The sequence below is a fragment of the Cannabis sativa genome, chromosome X (genome assembly GCF_029168945.1).
Source record: "Cannabis sativa cultivar Pink pepper isolate KNU-18-1 chromosome X, ASM2916894v1, whole genome shotgun sequence".
Lineage (NCBI taxonomy): Eukaryota > Viridiplantae > Streptophyta > Magnoliopsida > Rosales > Cannabaceae > Cannabis > Cannabis sativa.
In genome coordinates, this window is record NC_083610.1 from 32,019,038 (window position 1) to 32,046,975 (window position 27,938).

Consider the following 27,938-nt stretch of genomic DNA (forward strand, 5'->3'; position numbering starts at 1 on the left):
TCATATTTAGGATGTTAATAAACATACTTCGTGAGTGATCTAAGATCCCGGTAAAATAAATTCCAACAACCGGTATCGAGCCATGGTAATTGATTTACTTACATGTAATTTGGACTTTAAAACGATTGTTTGTATGTTCTTTGGATGGTATCATGTTGTATTGAGTGTTATTTCGATGATTGATTGATGATTGTGAAATTTTCGTGAAAAATAATTGTTATTTCGGTTCTGGCATTATTTTTATTGGATAGTATGGAAAAAATTAAGCAAGTTAGCCTTTTACAGAACTCAATTTGGATTTTATTTGAATTAGTTATGATTTTTTGAAGATTCGACAAAATCTGGAAATTTGTCTTGATAGCTCATATCGCAGAACTGTCCGTACAGTTTCGAATTTTTCAATTTTCTTCACTTTTTCATACTTTTTCATGGAATTAACTTCCAATTTTTTGTATGGTTTTGTATATATACTATTACTATTCCTAATTCAATTCTAATTATCATTTTGAATTAATTTAAATTTTTTTAATTTAATTCAAGATATTAGTGTAATTTGAATTTGAATAATTAGTATTTATCTTTTTGCTAAAAAATCTATCTTATTTTTAAATTTGATTATATTTTTTTTAAATTTAAGGTCGATATTTTAAGATATTTATAATATCTTTTAAAGATATTTATAATATCTTTTAAGATATTTTAAAAATATCTTATCTTTTAAGATTTTTTAATTAAATCTTTTTAGATATTTTGACCATATTTAAATTTAAAATAAGATATTTATAATCATGTAATTTTAAATAGATATAAGATATTTTACTATTAATTTTTTAAATTTTGTTATTTTATTTATTTAAATTACATTTAAAAATTTGAAAAAGATATTTATTTATCTTTTCTAATTTTTTATTTAATTTTTATTTATAAAATAACATTTAAAATTTAAAAGTAGTTAGCAAATTTTTGAAATGATATTTAGGCCATTGGTTGAAACCTAATTTTTCAAAAATTGTAGGTTTAATTTTAAAATTTTTTTTAAATTTCGAATTTTTTTTTAATTTTTTAAAAATTTTCGAAATTTTTTATTTTTTTTTATTTAATTAATTATTTTCGAAATTAAATATTTATTTAAAATTAAATAAATCCTACATCCAACTATCCAAATAACCTTGTTGCGTATAGTATGTGTTTTAGCTTATGTGTAAGTTTTTAAAACCTATTATTACTTGATTCGCAAATAGCCATGGTTACTTTTTGCCGTATCTAATGATCCGATGGCTCCCTTCGAAGATAATAATTTGTAACAGTATATTTACAATCTTCTTTCATCCGTGTATGACCTAGCAACATGATAGGACCCATCCAAAGTGTGTCTGAGCCTATGTGTTTAATTTTATTATAGATGCATATAGGTTAATGTTGCTAAATAAAATGTCATAGTCATTGATAGATTTTATTTAGGCCCATTTAGTTTTTGGGCTTATTCAATTAATAACAACGGTTGTTCTTATTAAGGTTAAATTCCTCTCTTTGGGCCTTGTGTGAGAGTTGGGAGCCATAGAAGTGGGTACGACATGTACCGAACTCGCACCACTCACACAAACCACCCCAATTGTGAAGGCCCATTTGCTCGATTTGAATGATCGTACTAGGTTAATTAAACTAGTTTAACCTAATAAAATTGATTAGCAACATAATTAATTTCATTTATTTTGAAATTAATTTAAGAAAAATATAGTTTAAGGAATTTTATATTCTAAGCTAAACTATATGTATTTTCTTGTATTTAATTAAATATGAATTATAACCATCTAGATTCTTTCTCTGGAACTTAATTTAAATTTTTCATTAAATATTCTTATTTAAGTTGATATTTAGTTATCTACAACTAACCAACTTAAATCTGAATATCTTTTGAATTTCAAATTTCAAAATTAAGTTGAGGAATTTTAGGCATTGGTTATTAAGATTCTTAAGATATTTTTTAAGTTAATATCTTTTCGAATATTAACTTAAAATGGAATATTTTTGAATTAAGTGGTTACAACTTAATTTTTTGATATTTAATTAAATTTAAATTTGAAAATATTTAAGTTCTAGATTTTTTCTAGTATAACTTAAATTAGATATTTTTTTCAAATTTTGTGGAAAAGATACTTAGTCAAATAAGATATTTTCTAGATAGTTATTTCTAGACTACTTATTATTTCTAATATTAAATAGGAAAATATTATACATTGTGAAATTAATTATTTAAATAATTAATTTTGGTACAATTTATTTTAAGTATATTTTTCCTAGTATTAAACTAGAGATTAATAATTAAGTCTTCTCTACACTTAATTATTTATTTCTTGAATTTAATACATTTAATTAATTTGAAAATTAAATATCTAAGTTGATTTTTATCATCATACTTAAATATTTCTTTTTCATGACATTTAATTAAATAGAAAATTATTTTTAGTTGAAATTTAATTTTTCAACTAAATTTAAATAATTTTCAAAATATATTTTTTTCTTTATTTTATTAATCAATTTTCGAAATTGCATTTCTTAAATGCTAGAATTTCGAATTTTATCTTGAAAAATAGATTAAGTTGTAAATTAATTATTTATTTTAATTAATTCTTGGATCAACTTAAATCAATGATTTTTTCATTTATTGATTAATTTAAAATAAATTGAATTAAAGTATATTATTAGAAATTGAATTAATTAGTCAAAGGAAAATCTAGATAGGTGATATTTTTGCTTGAAGTATTTTTCTAGTGTATTTAATTAAATAGAAAATTAATATTTAAGTTGATTTTCATCATCATACTTAAATATTTGTAATTTTTCTTATATATTTAATTAAATAGGAAAATTATATTTTTTGTTGTAAATTAATTTTATTAATTAATTTTGGGCCAACATTAAATTAGAATAATTTTTTTCGGGATTTATTTTTTATTTTAATATGCATTTTTCGAAAATTGTATTCTTATATACTTTAATTTTTCGAAATGCAATATATATTTATAGAAAATTAAATTTGAGTTGTAAATTAATTTAAATTAATTTTGTAACAACTTAAATATTTTTTTCTAAATATTTATTGGAAATTATTACTAAGATGGAAATAATTCATGTTATTTTCATATCCATCTAAGTAAAATTTATAAATATTAAATTAAAATTTATATTTAGAATTTTTCATTCTAAATTGGAAATTTTAAATAAATAAATATATATTTAAAATAAATAGAATAAATAAAGAGAATAAAAGAAAATACAACTCTTTTTTTAAATAATGAGCTTTATTATCAAGAGACATTCGATCTCCATTGTGGGTTTTACACCGCGTTTGTTTTAGTGAGTAATCCTCCCTAATGGAGGAACGTTCATTAGCAATTTCGCACCGTTTAACCTCGCATGATAAGTAGTTTGTAAGTGTTTTGTATGGTATGGATCACCCTAATGGCGACCATACTTGACTTGCAAATTATGAAACAATGGTGGAAGCTCATAAGATAGAATTGCCTTGACTCTCGCCTAAACGGGACAACGCTGAGTTCCAATCTTGATCGAATAAAAGGTTGCTAGAATGTTTAACATTTTAGACGAGCTGACAACTCTATTCAATGAATGGTAGCTTTGACTCTCGCCTAAACGGGACACTGATATCAGTTTGTTGAAAACCTTGGAAATTATTTAGGATTGTAAGTTTTAGTATTTTCACTTGTCATTCCTACTTGCTATATGTTTATAATTTCTGAATTGTGTATGAATTTATATTGAACCATGTTATTTTCTGTTATTAAGTTGTAGTTTAATTTCGAATCTTCATTGTTGGTCTAACTTGGCTTGTTTATCTAATGAGATAAATCCCTAGTGGATTTTCACCATTAGACATACATAATAGTGTCGATCTCGAAAGATAAATATTGTATATGCGACATCTACCGTTCATCAATCGATGACACCTTAGACTAGTATTTTTACGATATAAAACAAGAAGATTATATAAATAAGATTACTTTGACTTTCGCTAATCGAAGCATCGTTGGATTCTTATTTTAAACGAAATTATCCTAATTCCTCTTAGCTTATTCATTTCGAATTAGCTTTCCAAACATATCATTGGATGAATGGTCTATAAATCATTTCATGTCATTTTATATGACGCTATGATTATAATCCCGAAATTCTATTCCCAATTGATATAAATCCTCAATCTTAGAAATCTCCTACTTGTATGGGCAAATCTGACTTAGAGTTTGTATTAGTAGTGCTGGTCCAAGATAGAATTACTCATAATATTTGGTATAAATTTAAGTCTTTGACTTTAATTTTAGATTCCAAATAGAAATTTTCTTATATTTCTAATTCTTAATACAATACGGTTACACTTTTTCAAGTGTTTAATATCCATCTTCTATTAATGGATTAAAAACTCGTATGGAATATGAGTTAGGTATTCGTGACCAGGATCCACTAAGTATTCTAAGAACTCTTTGATGTAACTAAACCTATGTCATCATGACACTACCACATTTTCTTAATCTATGGCATTTGTATCTCGTTCATAGTGGATTTGACAAGATCAATCTCTTGCAAAGAGTTAATATGCCTATATCCATCGAAAGTAGTTCATCTCATTCGCGGATGAATGTACATTCAGGGGTGGATATGAGTTTTTCGTTGTATTCTTAAAACGATAACTCTAGATTATACCTTATGCAAAGAAATTTGAAATGTTTGAAAAATTTCATAAATTTCTAGCAATGGTTAAAACCATTAAGGTAAATGGTTAAAGATCTTGCGAACTGATAGGGGTGGAAAAATAGTTAGTAGATATGCAGTTCAAAGATCATTAAATTGATTTTTGAATTATATCCAAACTTACCTCCCCAGAAATTTCGAGTTGCATGTTGATGATTAGTTACTAGTCGTTGCCTAATTCCTTCTATGGTAATACAATTTCTAATGATGTAATGGTTGTATACTTAATGTAAATCATTACTAGATTCATGGATGACCTAATCAAAATCTTAAGAAAAGCTAGAACCATTAACCATGGTTTGTTAGCTATTCTAAGTGATTAGGGGTGGACCATCCCATTGTCAATAGATAAGAAAGTGTTTGTTCAAACAAATACTACTTTTCTAAGAAAATGACTAAGTCTGAAAAACAAGTAGCAAATAAAGGAGATATTTAATTCTTGATTCCAAAAGTGTTCTATCATCTTATATAACATATGATGATCCCACTACCTCTGTTGTCTTGACACAACCGAAGAGATCAATACCATTTAGTTTTCTTAGACATAATTCACGGTGCCTTGTCGTAGTGGGAGAGTTTCTAGGAACTCACCTTCTTATGACTTGGGAGACACTAGTGATTAAAATCCATTGTGAGTTTAAACAAGTAATGGATTGTCAAGATAAGAAACTAAGAAGAAAGCCAATAGAACTATGGTTTAATCCATTCACATGGAGTAACCTAAAGTTTTCTATTACAAGGACATAAAAGGAAATTTTCGTTTATAAGTCCATTCAATGGACTTAACAAAACTTCCTGTTCCTAGTATTATAGATTTGAGTTTATCTAAACCTATGGCTTGTGGTATACCTGGTAATTACTTACTCTAATGCAAGCAACTTACTTTAGTAAGATGCTGAAGCATTTTCTTTCTAATGGCAATCTATAGAAGCTTCACAACTTCTTAGGTATAGATTTTATTTATCTAAGGAAAAGTCTCAATTATTCCGTAAAAGATAAAGCCATGGAAAAATTTCTTATATCAACAAGTGAGAGGTCTTAGATATGCTTTTGTATGCCTTAGACCGTACACCGCAATTGAGTGGGAGTAATGAGTAGGTATCGGATTAATCCGGGAGAAGAACATTGGAAGACAATCAAGTAAATCTTAAGATAAAGAAGAGGAACTATATGTTAGTCTATAAGGGTGTGTTTAAAACTTCTTAGACTACACCATATCGATTTCGAAATTTGCCTATGTGCTAGTAAATCTTTCGATAAGATGGTGGTTACTTCCGGGGGTGGAATAGTGATTTTGGAGAAGTGTAAAAACCTATTCGAATTCTCTAAGTCTACCGAAGAGACCGAATGTTAAAGTCATGCAGGAAAGTTACTTATTCAAGCCTAAGGAAAGTTCTATACATCTTTGGCACCATTCCAAATTGCCTTAAACTACCAAGGTTAATTTCACGATTAACCAAAAGTAGTTGCCAAAGGTATTAGAATCCAAGTATCCCAAGAGAGTAAACATATAGAGAGGAATTTCACATTATCAATGATTTTGTGATTAAAGGAAGAGTAATGGTGGAGAAAAGGTTGTGGTTAATTCAACCTTTCGCATCCTATTACGAGGAGTTTACTACTACTACACTTGATTTGTATATCAAGGTGTTGAGATTATTTGAAACGCACTTTTTGTTTTATATTAGTGCAAGTGGGAGTTTGTTGGGTTTTATGCCCTAAATAAAACTCATTTCAATATAATCGTATTTACTTATTAATATAGATCGTAAATAACATTTAATGTTGCATGGTTCACATGATTTATTTCATGATTATATGTACATAATGTATAAATTCATCCGAAACCCTTTTCACATACTTGATCCCGTTTTATTGTGCCGTCAACACATTGGAAGGTAAACATGACTATGTGAATAAAGTTTCCTAGATTTATCGAGACACGGTGGTTTTTCGATATGATAATCTACAACAGAGTTTACTTGTATTTGGAGAAATACTATGTTCTTTCCAGAACATTGGTTAAAGTAAAACTCAGGTTGGATGCATGGAGTATGCATCGGAAGGGACCGATATTGAACTTTGACTTAGATTTATTAAACTTACCGTAATATCTATTCAAGTCAATATCGCCTAGTTGATCCTAGATCAAATGATCTTAATCCTGTTATGATTAGGCTCAATCTTGAAAGGCTATTCGTGTTCTTTGATTTGTTAGTTAAGCCTACTTTTGTGTCGTGGTGATACGTACATTTTGGGAACACGGTAGTGCAATTGAGTGGGAGCGCTATCATAAACATGGAATCTATAGCTTCTATCTCGCGAATAGTAAGCAAAGGATGATCTCGCTTCGAGCTTGACCAAACGAACATAAATGGTGGAGTACTCATTTCACATTAGCCGAAATATCATTTATACGGTCAAGTGTTTTAAGGAATAAATACATTGGTAGGTGTAACGGTAATTTAATCCCTTTACGTTGTAGATCATTCATATAGAGGATCATTGATCAAATTAGGATTATAACAATGGATAACTAATGATGTGTCTATATGGTGGAACATATAGAGCATTCTATATATGGGAGTGCAATTCTAAGTTCTATGCGTGGATTCAACGAAGAATTAATAAGTTAGTGAATTTTAGTGCTAAATTCTTGATCTACTTATTAGAAGCTCGGTTATATAGACCCATGGTCCCCCACTAGTTGAGATAATATTGCTTGTAAGACTCATGTAATTGGTTTTGATTAATCAATTATAATTCACAAGTTAGACTATGTCTATTTGTGAAATTTTCACTAAGTAAGGGCGAAATTGTAAAGAAAGAGTTTATAGGGGCATATTTGTTAATTATGATACTTTGTATGGTTCAATTAATAAATATGATAAATGACAATATTATTTAATAATTATTTATAGTTATTAAATAGTTAGAATTGGCATTTAAATGATTGAATTAGGAAATTGGCATTTTTGAGAAAATCAGATACAAAAGGTGTTAAAATTGCAAAATTGCAAAGCCCAAGGCCCAATCCATTAAGTGTATGGTCGGCCACCTTTGTAGCTTTTTTAAATGATTTTTTCATTATTTTAATGCCATATAATTCAAATCAAACCCTAGAGGAATGCTATAAATAGATAGTGAAGGCTTCAGGAAAATAACACACTTTCTCGAATCGAAAACCTGAGCCTCCACTCTCTTCTCTAGCCGCCACTCTCTCTCTCTTTTCTTCCTCAATATTTCGAACCTCTCTTAGTGATTAGAGTAGTGCCCACACACATCAAGTGATACCTCAATCATAGTGAGGAAGATCGTGAAGAAAGATCATCAGCAAAGGAGATTCAGCATCAAAGATTCAGAGAAAGAGATCCGTGTTCGATATTGATAATGCTCACTACGTAGAAAGGAATCAAGGGCTAGATATCTGAACGGAAGGAGTCATATTATTCCGCTGCACCCAATGTAAGGTTTCTTAAACTTTATATGTGTTTATTTTATCGTTTTAGAAAGTTCATATTTAGGATGTTAATAAACATACTTGTGAGTAGATCTAAGATCCTGGTAAAATAAATTCCAACAGTTCCACCATATAGACACATCATTAGTTATCCATTGTTATAATCCTAATGTGATCAATGATCCTCTATATGAATGATCTACACTGTAAAGGGATTAGATTACCGTTACACCCTACAATGTATTTATTCCTTAAAACACTTGACCCCGTATAAATGATATTTCAGCTTATGTGAAATGAGTACTCCACCATTTATGTTCGTTTGGTCAAGCTCGAAGGAGATCATCCTTTGCTTACTATTCGCCAAATAGAAGCTATAGATTCCATGTTTATGCTAGCGCTCCCACTCAATTGCACTACCGTGTTCCCAAAATGTACGTATCACTCTGACCTAAAAGTAGGCTTAACTAACAAATCAAAGAACACGAATAGCCTCTCGAGATTGAGCCTAATCATATCAGGATTAAGATCATTTGATCTAGGATCAACTAGGCGATATTGACTTGAATAGATATTACGGTAAGTTTAATAAATCTAAGTCAAAGTACAATATCGGTCCCTTCCGATGCATACTCCATGCATCCAACCTGAGCTTTACTTTAACCAATGCTCTGGAAAGAACATAGCACTTCTCCAAATGCAAGTAAACTCTGTTGTAGATTATCATATCGCAAAAACCCCGTGTCCGATAAATCTAGGAAACTTTATTCACATAGTCATGTTTACTTTCCAATGTGTTGACGGCACAATAAACAGGATCAAGTATGTGAAAAGGGTTTCAGATGAATTTATACATTATGTACATATAATCATGAAATAAATCATGTGAACCATGCAACATTAAATGTTATTTCTGATCTATATTAATAAGTAAATCTGATTATATTGAAATGAGTTTTATTTAGGGCATAAAACCCAACAAACTCCCACTTGCACTAATATAAAACAAAAAGTGCGTTTCAAATAATCTCAACACCTTGATATACAAATCAAGTGTAGTAGTAGTAAACTCCTCGTAATAGGATCTGAAAGGTTGAATTAACCACAACCTTTTCTCCACCATTACTCTTCCTTTAATCACAAAATCATTGATAATGTGAAATTCCTCTCTATATGTCTACTCTCTTGGGATACTGGATTCTATACCTTTGGCAACTACTTTTGGTTAATCAGGAAATTAACACTAGTAGTTTAAGGAAATTTGGAATGGTGCCAAAGATGTATAGAACTTTCCTTAGACTGAATAAGTATCTTTCCTGCAACTTTAACATTCAGTCCCTTCCTGGTAGACCTAGAGACTTCAGATAGGTTTTTACACTTCTCCAAAATCACTATTCCACCCCCAGAGTAACCACCATCTTATCAGAAATATTTACTAGCACATAGGCAAATTTCGAAATCTGATGTGGTGTAGTCTAAGAGTTTTAAACACACTCTTATAGACTAACATATAGTTCGTCTTCTTAATCTTAGGATTTACTTGATTGTCTTCCAATGTTCTTCTCCTGGATTAATCTGATACCTACTCATTACTCCCACTCAACAGCAGGTGTCTGGTCTAAGGCATACAAAAGCATATCTAAGACCTCTCACTGTTGATATAAGAAATTCTTTCATGGCTTTATCTTTTCTGGAATAGTTAAGACTTTTCCTTAGATAAATAAAATCTATGCCTAAGAAGTTGTGAAGCTTCTATAGATTGCCATTAGAAAGAAAATACTTCAGCATCTTACTAAAATAAGTTGCTTGCATTAGAGTAAGTAATTTCCAGGTATACCACAAGCCATAGGTTTAGATAAACTCAAACCTATAATACTAGGAACAGGAAGTTTTGTTAAGTCTATTGAATAGACTTATAAATGAAAATTTCCTTTTATGTCCTTGTAATAGAAAACTTTAGGTTACTCCATGTGAATGGATTAAACCATAGTTCTATTGGCTTTCTTCTTAGTTTCTTATCTTGACAATCCATTACTTGTTTAAACTCACAATGGATTTTAATCACTAGTGTCTCCCAAGTCATAAGAAGGTGAGTTCCTAGAAACTCTCCCACTACGACAAGGTACCGTGAATTATGTCGAAGAAAACTAAATGGTATTAACCTCTTTGGTTGTGACAAGACAACAGAGGCAGTGGGATCATCATATGTTATATGATGATAGAACACTTTTGGAATCAAGAATTAAATATCTCCTTTATTTGCTACTTGTTTTCAGACTTAGTCATTTTCTTAAAAAAGTAGTATTTGTTTGAACAAACACTTTCTTATCTATTGACAATGGGATGGTCCACCCCTAATCACTTAGAATAGCTAACAAACCATGGTTAATGGTTCTAGCTTTTCTTAAGATTTTGATTAGGTCATCCATGAATCTAGTAATGATTTACATTAAGTATACAACCATTACATCATTCTGAAATTGTATTACCATAGAAGGAATTAGGCAACGACTAGTAACTAATCATCAATATGCAACTCGAAATTTCTGGGGAGGTAAGTTTGGATATAATTCAAAAATCAATTTAATGATCTTTGAACTGCATATCTACTAACTATTTCTCCACCCCTATCATTTCGCAAGATCTTTAACCACTTACCTTAATGGTTTTAACCATTGCTAGAAATTAATGAAATTTTTCAAACATTTCAAATTTCTTGCTAAAAGGTATAATCTAGAGTTATCGTTTTAAGAATACAACGAAAAACTCATATCCACCCCTGAATGTACATCCATCTGCGAATGAGATGAACTATTTTCAGTGGATATAGGCATATTAACTCTTTGCAGAGATTGATCTTGTCAAATCCACTATGAACAAGATACAAATGCCATAGATTAAAAAAAATGTGGTAGTGTCTATGATGACATAGGTTTAGTTACATCAAAGAGTTCTTAGAATACTGCAAGTGGATCCTGGTCACGTAATCACCTAACTCATATTCCATACAGTTTGAATCCATTAATAAAAGATGGATATTAAACACTTGAGAAAGTGTAACTGTATTGTATCTGGAATTAGAAATATAAGAAAATTTCTATTTGGAATCTAAAATTAAAGTCAAAGACTTAAATTTATACCAAATATTATGAGTAATTCTATCTTGGACCAGCACTACTAATACAAACTCTAAGTCAGATTTGCCCATACAAGTAGGAGATTTCTAAGATTGAGGATTTATATCAATTGGGAATAGAATTTCGGGATTATAATCATAAGCGTCATTTAATTTCTTAAGAGAAAATATAATGACATGAAATGATTTATAGACCATTCATCCAATGATATATTATGGAGCTAATTCGAAATGAATAAGCGAAGAGGAATTAGGATAATTTCGTTTATAAATAAGAATCCAACGATGCTTCGATTAGCGAAAGACAAAGTAATCTTATTTATGTAATCTTCTTGTTTCATATTGTAAAAATACTAGTCTAAGGTGTCATCAATTGATGAACAATTAGATGTCGCATATACAATACTTATCTTTCGAGATCTTACACTATTATGTATGTCTAATGGTGAAAATCCATTAGGGATTTATCTCATTAGAAAAACAAACATGTTAGACCAACAATGAAGATTCGAAATTAAACTACAACTTAATAACAGAAAATAACATGGTTCAATATAAATTCATACACAATTCAGAAATTATAAACATATAGCAAGTAGGAATGACTAGTGAAAATACTAAAACATACAATCCTAAATAATTTCCAAGGTTTTTCAACAAACTGATACAGTGTCCCGTTTAGGCGAGAGTCAAAGCATCATTCATTGAATAGAGTTGTCAGCTCATCTAAAATGATAACCATTCTAGCAACCTTTTATTCGATCAAGATTGGAATTCAGCGTTGTCCCGTTTAGGCGAGAGTCAAGGCAATTCTATCTTATGAGCTTCCACCATTGTTTCATAATTTGCAAGTCAAGTATGGTCGCCACCATTAGGGTGATCCATACCATACAAAACACTTACAAACTACCTATCATGCGAGATTAAACGGTGCGAAATTGCTAATGAACGTTCCTCCATTAGGGAGGATTACTCACTAAAACAAACGCGGTGTAAAACCCACAATGGAGATCGAATATCTTAATAATAATCAAGCTCATTATTTAAAGTGAGTTGTATTTTCTTTGATTCTCTTTATTTAATTTATTTATTTTAAATATATATTTATTTAAAATTTCCAATTTAGAATGAAAAATTCTAAATATAAATTTTAATTTAATATTTATAAATTTTACTTAGATGGATATAAAAATAACATGAATTGTTTCCATCTTAGTAATAATTTCCAATAAATATTTAGAAAAATATTCAATTTAAGTTGTTACAAAATTAATATAAATTAATTTACAACTCAAATTTAATTTTCTATAAATATATATTGCATTTCGAAAAATTAAAGTATTTAAGAATACAATTTTCCAAAATGCATGTTAAAATAAAAAATTAATCCTGGAAAAATTATTCTAATTTAATGTTGGCCCAAAATTAATTAATAAAATTAATTTACAACAAAAAATATAATTTTCCTATTTAATTAAATATATAAGAAAAATTTCAAATATTTAAGTATGATGATGAAAATCAACTTAAATATTAATTTTCTATTTAATTAAATACACTAGAAAAATACTTCAAGCAAAAATATCATCTATCTAGATTTTCCTTTGACTAATTAGTTCAATTTCTAATAATATACTTTAATTCAATTTATTTTAAATTAATCAATAAATGAAAAAATCATTGATTTAAGTTGATCCAAGAATTAATTAAAATAATTAATTTACAACTTAATCTATTTTTCAAGATAAAATTCGAAATTCTAGCATTTAAGAAGTGCAATTTCGAAAATTGATTAATAAAATAAAGAAAAAATATATTTTGAAAATTATTTAAATTTAGTTGAAAAATTAAATTTCAACTAAAAATAATTTTCTATTTAATTAAATGTCATGAAAAAGAAATATTTAAGTATGATGATAAAAATCAACTTAGATATTTAATTTTCAAATTAATTAAATGTATTAAATTCAAGAAATAAATAATTAAGTGTAGAGAAGGCTTAATTATTAATTTCTAGTTTAATACTAGGAAAAATATACTTAAAATAAATTGTACCAAAATTAATTAAATAATTAATTTCACAATTTATAATATTTTCCTATTTAATATTAGAAATAATAAGTAGTCTAGAAATAACTATCTAGAAAATATCTTATTTGACTAAGTATCTTTTCCACAAAATTTGAAAAAATATCTAATTTAAGTTGTATTAGAAAAAATCTAGAGCTTAAATATTTTTCAAATTTAATTTAATTAAATATCAAAAATTAAGTTGTAACCACTTAATTTGAAAATATTCCATTTTAAGTTAATATTCGAAAAGATATTAACTTAAAAAATATCTAAAGAATCTTAATAACCAATGCCTAAAATTCCTCAACTTAATTTTGAAATTTTGAATTCAAAAGATATTCAGATTTAAGTTGGTTAGTTGAAGATAACTAAATATCAACTTAAATAGGAATATTTAATGAAAATTTTAAATTAAGTTCCAGAAAGAATCTAGATGGTTATAATTCTATATTTAATTAAATACAAGAAAATACATATAGTTTAGCTTAGAATATAAAATTCTTTAAACTATGATTTTCTAAATTAATTTCAAAATGAATGAAATTAATTATGTTGCTAATCAATTTTAATTAGGTTAAACTAGTGTAATTAACCTAGTACAGTCATTCAAATCAGGCAAATGGGCCTTCACAATTGGGGTGGTTTGTGTGAGGGGGTGCTGGGTTCAGTATGTCGTACCCACTTCTATGGCTCCCAACTCTCACACAAGGCCCAAAAGAGAGGAATTTAACCTTAATAAGAACAACTGTTATTAATTGAATAGGCCCAAAAACTAAATGGGCCTAAATAAATTCTATCAATAACTATGATAATTTATTTTAGCAACATTAACCTATATGCATCTATAATAAAATTAAACACATAGGCTCACACAGGCACACTTTGGATGGGTCCTATCATGTTGCTAGGTCATACACAGATGAAAGAAGATTGTAAATATACCTGTTACAAATTATTATCTTGACCAAGGGAGCCATCAGATCATTAGATCTGGCAAAAAGTAACCATGGCTATTTGCAATCAAGTAATAATAGGTTTTAAAAACTTACAAACAAGCTAAAACCACATACTTCTGCAACAAGGTTAGCTGGATAGTTGGATGTAAGATTTATTTAATTTTAAATTAAATAATTAATTTCGAAATATTATTAAAATGGATTTTCAAAAAAAAATTTTAAAAAAAATTTCGAAAATTAATTAAATATTTAAATTTAAAATTAAACCTACAATTTTGAAAAATTAGGTTTGAACCAACCTAAATATCATTTCAAAAATTTGCTAACTACTTTTAAATTTTAAATATTATTTTATAAATAAAAATTAAATAAAAAATTAGAAAAGATAAATAAATATCTTTTTCAAATTTTAAATGTAATTTAAATAAATAAAATAACAAAATTTAAAAAATTAGCAAAATATCTTATATCTATTTAAAATTACATGATTATAAATATCTTATTTTAAATTTAAATATGGTCAAAATATCTAAAAAGATTTAATTAAAAAATCTTAAAAGATAAGATAGTTTTTAAAATATCTTAAAAGATAAGATATTTTTAAAATATCTTAAAAGATATTATAAATATCTTTAAAAAATCTGACCTTAAATTTAAAAAAAAATATAATCAAATTTAAAAATAAGATAGATTTTTAAGCAAAAAGATAAATACTAATTCTATTCAAATTCAAATTACACTAATATCTTGAATTAAATTTAAAAAAAAATTAAATTAATTCAAAATGATAATTAGAATTGAATTAGGAATAGTAATAGTATATATACAAAACCATACAAAAAATTGAAAGTTAATTCCATGAAAAAGTATGAAAAATTGAAGAAAAAAGAAAAAATTCGAAACTGTACGGACAGTTCTCATGATCGTGAGGAAAATATCAAGACAAATTTCCCGATTTTGTCAAATCTTCAAAAAATCATAACTAATTCAAATAAAATCCAAATTAAGTTCTGTAAAAGGCTAACTTGCTTAATTTTTTCCATACTATCCAATAAAAATAATTCCAGAGATAAAATCGCAATTATTTTTCACGAAAATTTTACAAACATCAATCAATCATCAAATAACACTCAATACAACATGATACCATCCAAAGAACATACAAACAATCGTTTTAAAGTCCAAATTTCTTGCAAGTAAATCAATTACCATGGCTCTGAGGCCAATCGTTGGAAACTATTTTACCAGGATCTTAGATCTACTCACAAGTATGTTGATTAACACCCTAAATATGAACTTTCTAAAACGATAAAATAAACACATATAAAGTTTAGGAAACCTTACATTGGGTGTAGCGGAATAATATGACTCCTTCCGTTCAGATATCTAGCCCTTGATTCCTTTCTGTAGCAGAGCATTATCAATATCTGAACCTGGATCTCTTTCTCTGAATCTTTGATGCTGAAACTCCTTTGCTGATGATCTTTCTTCACGATCTTCCTCACTATGATTGAGGTATCACTTGATGTGTGTGGGCACTACTCATACACTAAGGTAGTTCGAAATTCAAAGGAAGAGAAAGAAGAAGTGGTAGCTAAAGATAGGGAGAGAGAAGGCTCAGTTTTTTCTCTTAAGGAAAAATAGAAAATTTAAGTGTAATTTTCCTGAAGCCTTCACTATCTATTTATAGCATTCCACTAGGGTTAGGTTTGAATTATTTGATATTAAAATAATGAAAAAATCAGTTTAAATTTCCTACAAAAGTGGCAGGCCCTATACTAGTGGATTTGGGCCTCACTTTTTGCAATTTTGCAGTTTTACCTTTTCTGCATCTGATTTTCTCAAAAACGCCAATTTTCTAATTCAACCATTTAAATGCCAATTTTAACTATTTAATAACTATAAATAATTATTAAATAATATTGTCATTTATCATATTTATTAATTGAACCATACAAAGTATCATAATTAACAAATATGCCCCTATAAACTCTTTCTTTACAATTTCGCCCTTACTTAGTGAAAAATTCACAAATAGACATAGTCTAATTTGAGAATTATAATTGATTAATCAAAACCAATTACATGAGTCTTACAAGCAATATTATCTCAACTAGTGGGGGGACCATGGGTCTATATAACCGAGCTTCCAATAAGTAGATCAAGAATTTAGCACTAAAATTCACTAACTTATTAATTCTTCGTTGAATCCACGCATAGAACTTAGAATTGCACTCTCAGTATATAGAATGCTCTATATGTTCCACCATATAGACACATCAATGATCCTCTATATGAATGATCTACACTGTAAAGGGATTACATTACCGTTACACCCTACAATGTATTTATTCCTTAAAACACTTGACCCCGTATAAATGATATTTCAGCTTATGTGAAATGAGTACTCCACCATTTATGTTCGTTTGGTCAAGCTCGAAGGAGATCATCCTTTGCTTACTATTCGCCAGATAGAAGCTATAGATTCCATGTTTATGCTAGCGCTCCCACTCAATTGCACTACCGTGTTCCCAAAATGTACGTATCACCCTGACCTAAAAGTAGGCTTAACTAACAAATCAAAGAACACGAATAGCCTCTCGAGATTGAGCCTAATCATATCAGGATTAAGATCATTTGATCTAGGATCAACTAGGCGATATTGACTTGAATAGATATTACGGTAAGTTTAATAAATCTAAGTCAAAGTACAATATCGGTCCCTTCCGATGCATACTCCATGCATCCAACCTGAGCTTTACTTTAACCAATGCTCTGGAAAGAACATAGCACTTCTCCAAATGCAAGTAAACTCTGTTGTAGATTATCATATCAGTAAAACCCTGTGTCTGATAAATCTAGGAAACTTTATTCACATAGTCATGTTTACTTTCCAATGTGTTGACGGCACAATAAACAGGATCAAGTATGTGAAAAGAGTTTCAGATGAATTTATACATTATGTACATATAATCATGAAATAAATCATGTGAACCATGCAACATTAAATGTTATTTCTGATCTATATTAATAAGTAAATCTGATTATATTGAAATGAGTTTTATTTAGGGCATAAAACCCAACAGTGTTTGCCCCCATTTACTCAAAAATCATCATAGACTACTACTACAGTCATATTCAATAGTGTAATATTGTGTGCATTCATCATGGTTTCTACAGAAAAATGATATGCAACTTCTTAAGACTTTCATGTTATATACAACTATTATACAATGAAGAGAGTTTAGCTTGTATTGTCTTGTTATAGACTCATTCCAAGTTTGAACCATTTTTATATACTCTGCTTTTTGCAGAAATTTTGATCGTTGCATTATTTCACTTAGAAATCATAATGATATAATGCAAAACCTTTGTTCAAAGGGCACTTAATTCTGAACCATAGAATCTCAAACTTCATAGATGTTACCAGCAGCAATGTAGATTTGCATAGCAGGATCAATGTCCAATGCTCTCAATGTTAGTGCTGTTTCCTCTGGAGTTAATGGGCATTCACCCATTTTTCGCTTCTTCACAGAGTCTATTTCTTTCTGTTTCCACCATGGATACGCATATCTACAATATATATACTATGTAGGTCAACAACTACTACACTGTACTAAAAGGGCAAAGATGTAGTTCATCTTGTCATCCAACTTGCATCACATCTATCTCAAATCTAAACTAATCATTTTTATCGGATAAATTTTGAACTAATTAATATGACACATTGATTTGGTAATAGACAAATAATGTGTATTGAAGTAAAGATATATAAACATATATGATTACCTGAGTTTTGTCAATTCTTCAATTTAATTAGTGTTGCAACCTTCAGAGCAACCTGAGAAGGCCAACATATCCATTTCATATCTGAGGTGAAGAACTACGAATGGGCCGTTTCTTCTCAAAAACTCTACGATCTTCTTGCCAGTCTCTTCTATTTTGGGAGTAAATTTCAAAGCTCTGTAATTTACTCTACACCGCAGCTTTTGAAGTTCTAAAGGAATCCCATTGTTGGCAAGCCTTGAATCACTTTTAGTGAAATGAATTACTCCATATTTTTGCAATCTCGGAACTACCTACAAATCATACATGTATACAGTACACACACACAAATGTGAATTAGTTAGTGCTTCTTATGATCTACGTACCAAATTCTCGAAATGGTCCAATACTCACATATATTAAAATTGTACTATTACACAATTCACAAGAAAATCGAAAAACACACTTATTATTAGGTTGTAGAATACGTAAGATTATTCTGAATGTATCAAAATGAGCTTGTTAAGTGGTTCATTTTCTGGTAAATAAGTTGGTTCCTATTCTCTGACTCATTTAGGCTTTGATTGTTTAATGCTACAAGTCTGAAGTTATTTATACTGCCATCTATTTGATTAAGATTAATTTAAATTATTGTTCATATATTGATTAATTTCATTAATAAAAAATAATTCAATATATGAACTCTATTTGATTAAATTTTTAATTAAATAGGGTTCATATATTGAATTATTTTTTATTAATGGGATTAATCAATATATGAACAATAATTTGAATTAATCTTATAATCTTAACTTTTTAATTCAATTAATAATTATTTGTCACGTAATTATTAAGTCTTTTCCTTTTAATTTTTCTTTTGTTGATGATGCTAATTTATTCATATTTTGATTTCTACAATTTTTGTGTTCAGACCATTAAGGTAGTGTTCTACTAGGGGATCTAACGAGTTTCGCCCCTTCGCTAATGGCCTCTAAAAGTTCGAATTTCAGTATTGTATAAATCTTCAATTTGTTCTATTTCTTATATTAACTGAAATTTTGCTACTTTTTTTTTTAATTTACAACTTTATTGTTTATATCTTATTGGGTACATTCATGAAAATTTAGGTTTCTTTGAAATATACAATTAATGAGCATTACTTTTTGATCATAGTGTATTTTCCATGGCTGAAAACCTCAATAATCTCTATCATTTGATATCAAATAAAATAAAATTATCATGATGTATACATTATGGTTATTTAATGAGTAATTAGTGTGTTGAAATTGTCAAGCTGATATTTAGAATTGTTTATAATTGAATTGTTTCTTTGTCAAAATTGATATTAAGTATATTTATATGTTTATAGATTTATCTATTTTCTCTTAAATCAATCATGCTCATATAACAAAAAAATCATACTCATATAGACATGTTATTTTCATTTTGTAATTTAGATCTTCTTAGTCATTATTTAGTTCACTTAAACCTATTCTGATTATGGTAACTGAAATTTTGTTTCTTTTAGGTACTCTATTACAAAGATCTGTATTACATGTATTATTTATTTTTGACTATGAGGAGGTGGATTTCTTTATTGGGAAACATATAGCGTGACAAAATATTGTTCATATATTGAATAATTATTTTTGATTAATGTGATTCATATATATATAACTGTACATATATTGAATTCTTTATCCAAATAATTATTTTTTATTTTTACGTGATTATTTATTGTTCATATATCTGGAACCCTATTTGATTAAAGTTAAAATCATAAGATTAATTAATTTGTGATTTCTTCCTATACACATAATAATAATCTCACCTAATAATTAATAATATTTTTTCTTTAATTTTTAATTGTATCACTTTCAAATAACATAGAAAAAAACTAGCATAAAATTTAGTATACGTGCCTCGCACGTAATTTTTTGCTAGTATATATATATATATATCTAATATTATTTAACATATAAAAACAAATTTAGTAATTATGTTGAGTTCTTGTTATGTCCTGAGCCTAGGTCGTGAAAAATATACAATACCTATAATTTTAGTGTCAAAGGTCACACTTTGATTCTTGTTGAAAAACAATACCTACAAATGATCTTTTAATTTATATTCGAAAAACATATATAATTACAAAATTTTAAAGTAATGGAATAACTCTTATAAGTATAAGAAAATTATTAGTAACAAAGTAAGACCATTCATTATTAGTAACGCTATTAACATATTCATACTGCTCTGTAGGGTCTTTTGCTCGACCACCAAAGTAGTATGGCCTAATATCAACATGTGGTAAGGTTTCAACAGTTGGATCAGGAAGAGATGCAGAGCAAAACAAGTCCCAATCCTCTCAAAATTAAGAAAATTTTACTAAGTTGTTTATATATATATATAAACATGGTTACATTTATTTTTAGCCATTAGATCACTATTGAATAGTTGTGATTAATTTAAAAATTAAAATAAATAAATAAATAACTTATAACCTGATACTAACTTGAAAATTTATTTCATTATAAAATTTTAATTAAAATTAATTATATTTAAAATTAAATTACTAATAATCATTAATTAATTTGTTACAATTTGTTACTCAATAATAATCTTTTAAAAATTAATTTTTTAGACTTAAATTATTAAAATATTTATAATAAAACCACTTATAATTTAAAAATCACACATAACCTTAATTAATAAAAAATAGTAAGAATAACTTATTTAATATTCTACACTCAATATTATTATCAATACTTTAAGTGTTGAATAAGTGTGCAAGTCCAAGATTGGTTCAAGTGATTTAATTTTTTTTTCTAAAAAAATAAAATAAAATCTAATAGCAATTATAAAATTAAAGATAATTTTTTTACGGCACTCGACATATTTGTACTTTATTCCATTCTCTGTCATGTAATTCTTCTTTCTAAGAGAGGAAGTTACTTTATCATTTTTTCTTCATAGTTCTAAATTATTAATATATTGTATATATATCATTTGATCGGAGATGAATCATAAAAAATGAAAAAATTACAAAAGTTTAAAAATTATTGATCGTTTTGATTATTGATCTTGAATATATATTATTGAAAGATTTGAAAGTTACTAACTGTTATCGGTTATTGATCTTGAATACGTGTTATTGAAAAAGTTTGAAAGTCAATAATTGTTATTGGTTATTGATATTGAATATGTATAATTGAAACTTAAAAATATTAATTATTATTGGTTATGGATCTTAAACATGTGTTCTTTATAAACTTAGCAACCGATGTTATTGATTATTATTAATTATTGATTTTGACTATGTATCATCAACAAAGGTAGTACATCATTTACTGGTTATTGATCTCGAATATGTGTTACTGATAAAAATATACATATATGAAATTGTTAGTTTATTTTTAAGTTGTGTCCAAAACGATATTTAGATAAAATGGGGGTTTAGATATGATGTATAAATCATGAATTCTCATATTCTAGTATTTTGCACTGTTCTTAGATTTTGTGATTAATTATGCAAAAATATATTTTAGAAAGGGTGAAAGTTTAAATTTTATAAAATAACAGAGTTTTATTGTAGATATTATAATTAAATGGCTTAATTGTTAAAAAAAATTATAATAGAAACTTAAATACAAAATAAAATGATTAATATTAATTGTTAAAGAGAGTCTTATTAAATATTCAAATTAAAAATTAATTATTTAAAAAATAGTTAATTATATAGTTAATTTAATTTTAAAAAATGAATTTTTACGTGTTGATAACTTGCTATTACAAATCAACAAAAATGTAACCATTGAGTAGTCACTCATATGTATATATATTTATAATACTAGCTTTTGAGCGAGATAATTTATATGATTAGGTAGCTAATCATATTTTATTTTGTTTATATTTTAAATTTATTTTAAAAAACTTTGTCCGATTGGAAGGCCAAGTGTACTTTTAAATATTTTGTTACTCTTTTTGAACAGTTTATTTACTTAACCTTATTTGCTCGCAAGTAACTTATTTATTTCACTTATACTTGTGAAAGTTTATATTGAGTTTCACCATTTTCAAATAATTTTATCAATCATTTTTTAAACAATAATGCTCATTTCTTATTACTTGTTATACTTCAAGTAGCAATAGTTTGTGTATCACCAATAACTTACTGTAATGTAGTTATTTTTAATACTTCGTTTAAATATATGACAAGTTTACTTATCAAGTCATCTCGTCTATTACTAAAAGTTAACATTGGAAATTTTTTGATACTACTCGTATTTTTGTTAGAGATTTTATAACAATGGAAGAAAATCAAAATATTATAACTTTATTATAATACAATACAAGGACTAACAAAGAGATTAAATAAATATTACAATAACATAATATACAATATATATACACTATATATATTATATATAAGAAATATAGAAGAAGATAAGAACACATGTAATATAAAATATGTGTATATAATAAGAGAATAATATATATGTATAAACACTCACTCACAACCTTGAGTGTAGATTAGTGGGGATCACCATGACTTGAACAAGGTATTACACCTTTGTCCAAAAGCTTATTTCCCCCTATCTCTAAGCACTAAGGGAACTCTCTAGGAAATAGCTTTGGAAATTATCAAGCCTTTTAGGGTTTTCTAGCAAAGTGCTTTCTTGATAGAAAACTTCATCTCTAAAATGAGCACCTTAGACCTCTTTATATAGTGTTTAGGATATCACCATTTGAAATTCAAACTCATAACCCCTATAGATGTTATGGACTCAAATGTAACTCTTACACACACCATAACTCCTATAGCATTAAGAATTTCAAATAAAGGTGTGTAACATCTTTTACACTCTTAATGTTGGTGATAATGGTGGAGGTTACTCATAGTAACAACTCCCCAAATGTTACAAAAAGATGACAACTAATATAGTCATATGTTACATATTATTAGTTTATTACACATATTTAATCTATATATTATAGTATTATAAATAATATAACAATCCCCCACTAGATTAAATATTATCTCTTTCGTAATAAACTTGTAACATTTGTAACATTTATTTAATCAATCAAAAATATTATATCAAAATATAACATTCCCCCACTTTGATTGACTAAATACACACTTCTAAAGAAATCTTGCTTAGGTGCATTAAGTAAAATGTCTTTCGACTTGAATTTTACCTTAGTGTAGTTACCACAAAGTTTGATGAAATTTTGGTTGCCGTAGCATTGAACCATTATTCCTTTAATACAAACCGGTGATAACACACACACCCTCGCTAATGCTCACTTGAGACTGCATGTCTCGCTCTTGCACCGTTAATGGCCATGTGCAAAATTCCAATTCATGGACTCTCTAGAGAATAACTCCCAATTCTCATAAGAGGCGGCACCACCTCTAGTCCATATAGGTGGAGTTTTAGCGTCTCGCCACTCTTTAGACACTTCTTAAGCTTAAGTGAGTTTTCTTAAGCTTAAGCTCCATTAAAAAACCTTTCGATTTTAACCCTCAATTTTCACAACATGTACTCATTCATAGGTGGGACAATTGAGTACCATATTCACTCTATTGACTTGTTATTACCTATTGAACTTAAGACTAGATGTTTACTAGTGTTAAGATAGTTTACCATCGATGAGAGAAACACTAAGGGAGTTTAGATCACATCCCTCGAAAATTCATGCTTTAATCTTGTACGGAGATTAAGCGATTTGTTATAACCTCTCACTATTGATTCCATGTGAATCATGCATGCCAAAATATAGTGTTCACTTTGTGACCACTTTTCTCCTTAAGTACTTAAGCTTTGAAAATTAAATCATAAAAGATTAATTTTCACACAACTCAAATTCTCAATGATTTTGAGACCAAGCATATCAAAATTACACTATTTTAGAGACCAAATATGTCTAAATTCTCATATTTTATTTTTAGACACCAAGTATGTCTAAACTTTCTCATATTGGAGTATACACCCCCATACTTTCACATTTCATTATCAAGACAATATCTTGATTTTAAAATATAGAAAACCACTTTGTCTCTATATTTTTTCTTAAAATTAATTTCCTTCTTGAAATTATTTTTACCAAAATTTGACACCAAATATATCAATATTTTCACTTATGCACATAGCCAAACTTGATTTAGAATTTGAATTCAAAATCAAATAAATTAATCAGCAATGTCTCAACACATTTTGATTAAATTTGTGGCTCACCCCCACATTTCTAGCATAAAGTGTATATAAAATATTACTTTTGTGTATTTCCTCTTGAAATGACTTTTTAAGGTCACCTTAAAAAATATCATTTGACATTTTTAGTTTTCTCAATAAATCTAAAATGTCAAACTCACATTACTACTCATAAAATAATGTGATTATTTTTACCATAATTTTAAAGCTATCTCCTCATTGAGATTAGCCCAAAATTATACCAAAGTTAACAAAATTCTCATCAATTTTGTTCACAACTTTGATTATTTAAGATTCCAAATTGCTTCACTATTTTTTTTGAATCCACATTGATTCATTTACTTCTGAGTCCAAAATTGCTCTTCTAATTTATGGCTCATTTCACAAGTTTGGATCCCCTTTTAATCTATTGTTCTTGCTATGACAAGACAATTCTCATAAGTGTAACTCTCATATAGTTCACTTTTCTTATCTCATAATATGAGATGATTATCTCTTATAATCCAATAAAAGATGTAACTTCTCAAAAGCCATCTTTTATTATCTCATAAAGTGAGATGTTCACCACCAAATTGAAAAAGAATTTAAAATATTCTTTATTCACAAAATAGATGATAATAATTCTCACAATAATAATAAACACTATTTTATTACTATCAACATTATTATCATTCTATGTAACTCATATATTAAGATAATATGTATGTTACTAATCAACATCTCATATGTAACATACACATAATATCAATATTAAATTCACAATATATATGTTACACATCTTATATATATATATAACATATATACTATAATATACATATCATATACACATAATATATATATTTATTACACAACTATATATGTTACATACCTCATACATATATAACATATATATACACATTAATATACATGATATATATTATATACACATATATAACATATATTATATATGCATGTCTCACATAAATACATAGAAGTAATTATTTCTACATATTTAATCTCACTAATATATATTATATCACATGCTCTACATATATATAATATATATTACTCATACATACATATTATATATTATATATCTCACATATATACATATAATAACATGATATAAAATTTAAATATCATATTATATACTACTATATATATATATATATTAATATGATACAAACACATAATCACATATATGTCACATATATATAACTCATATATATATATTATATATTACTCATATAAAATAGTAAATCACATAATATTCACCATCATGCTCACCCATGAATGGCTTTCACATAAAATCTCTTATCCTTGTATTCTCACAATCTTGATTTATCACCTCTTCCATTGAAAAGGGATAAGCTTTTGATTGTTAGAGATTTTATAACAATGGAAGAAAATCAAAATATTACAACTCTATTGTAATACAATACAAGGACCAACAAAGAGATTAAATAAATATTACAATAACATAATATACAATATATATACACTATATATATTATATATAAGAAATATAGAAGAAGATAAGAACACATGTAATATAAAATATGTGTATATAATAAGAGAATAATATATATGTATAAACACTCACTCACAACCTTGAGTGTAGATTAGTGGGGATCACCATGACTTGAACAAGGTATTACACCTTTGTCCAAAAGCTTATTTCCCCCTATCTCTAAGCACTAAGGGAACTCTCTAGGAAATAGCTTTGGGAATTATCAAGCCTTTTAGGGTTTTCTAGCAAAGTGCTTTCTTGATAGAAAACTTCATCTCTAAAATGAGCACCTTAGACCTCTTTATATAGTGTTTAGGATATCACCATTTGAAATTCAAACTCATAACCCCTATAGATGTTATGGACTCAAATGTAACTCTTACACACACCATAACTCATATAGCATTAAGAATTTCAAATAAAGGTGTGTAACATCTTTTACACTCTTAATGTTGGTGATAATGGTGGAGGTTACTCATAGTAACAACTCCCCAAATATTACAAAAAGATGACAACTAATATAGTCATATGTTACATATTATTAGTTTATTACACATATTTAATCTATATATTATATTATTATAAATAATATAACAATTTTGCCTTTAAATAAAACTGAATTCAATCTTTGTTTTGGCTCGGAAATAGTTTGATTAAATCAATTTTTGTATCCATCCTTATGTAAGAAAAAAATTTGTGGCACTTAGACTAGGCATTTAAATTATTATAATAAAACTTACATGTAATACTTAATTTATTACAACAATATTGATACCAGTACTATATCTCTTAAGTAATTTAAATAAAAATACTTTAGGTTACTTGTGTTGACGCGGTTTTTCGTCAACGGATCTAAGAAGATCGTAAAACGAGCAAGATGAACACAAGCAATAGTTAATCAAAGTAAACCGGTTTGCAAAAAGAAATTCACCAAAAACAAACACAAGAATTTATAGTGGCTCACCCCCTTTCAGCGGTAATAGGCTAGTCCACTTGGAGTGTTATTTATCTCAATGCTTGAGGAGAGTTCTCCAAGAGTTCACTCATCAAGTGAGTTTTTAGAATTTGAGAGAGGGAGTTCAAGAGTATGATCTTGTGAGTATCAATTTCAGGGTCCCTTTACAAGTGATTTCACCTCCCTTATATAGATGTTCATCTAGGATTTAAAATCCCTTAAACATAGGTATGCCCTCCCATAACTATAGTTAGGTTAGGTTCAAGATACAAAATAATAATAAAATAGTTATTTAAAAATAAATATCTATTCACTTATCATTTTTTTGACTATATTTTCGGAGCAGCTCTAACAGCACGCGTCCCTCGTATTTAGCGGACTCGGATGGTCATGGGTACCTAAGGGGAGCTAATTGGGTCGGTTCGTGCCCATCAGGTCCTTGAGATAATTTGACAGCTGAGGAGTTCTTTGCACCTTAGCACCTGACGGAGTCGGGAGCTTAGTGCGCCCAAATGCTCCTCCTTGGCCAATGTGCTCCTCCATGGCCAATGATCTCTTCCTTGGCCCATGAGCTCCTCTTTGGCAAATGAGCTCCTCCTTAGTCCATGAGCTCCTCTTTGGCCCATGAGCTCCTCCATGGCAAATGAGCTCCTCTTTGGCAAATGAGCTCCTCTTTGGCCAATAAGCTCCTCCATAACCCATGAACTCCTCTTTGGCTAAAAAGCTCCACCTTGTTGGACCTCCATATCTAGAGTAAAAATCCATGCACAATTATTTTAGATTTTTTGAGAGATAACATTTGCCCCCCAAGTTTATCATAACTTTATAATGTTATGATGAACTTGTAGAAAAATTAATCCCCGCGCGCCTGGACTTCACACCCGCATATATCGGTACTGCCGAGTGTAGACATGTAGAATACCACCAATATTTTTAAGCATTTTTGGACACAAACAAAAGAAGTGAAATAATAAGAATAATAATAAAAAAAAAATGCTAAGTTAAATTCACTTGATAAAGTAATTAGGCTAGTTAATTAAAATAAATTAGATAAAAACTAATTTAATTACAAAAATTAGATGTAAACTAAATTTGATTTAAATCAAATTGGAAAAATCTAAT

At 27.8% G+C, this 27,938-nt stretch overlaps 1 pseudogene; it reads right to left on the minus strand.

Moving 5' to 3' along the window:
* Positions 1 to 17,702: 17,702 nt before the first annotated feature.
* Positions 17,703 to 27,581, minus strand: LOC115719944 (rhamnogalacturonan I rhamnosyltransferase 1-like; annotated as a pseudogene).
* Positions 27,582 to 27,938: the final 357 nt, after the last annotated feature.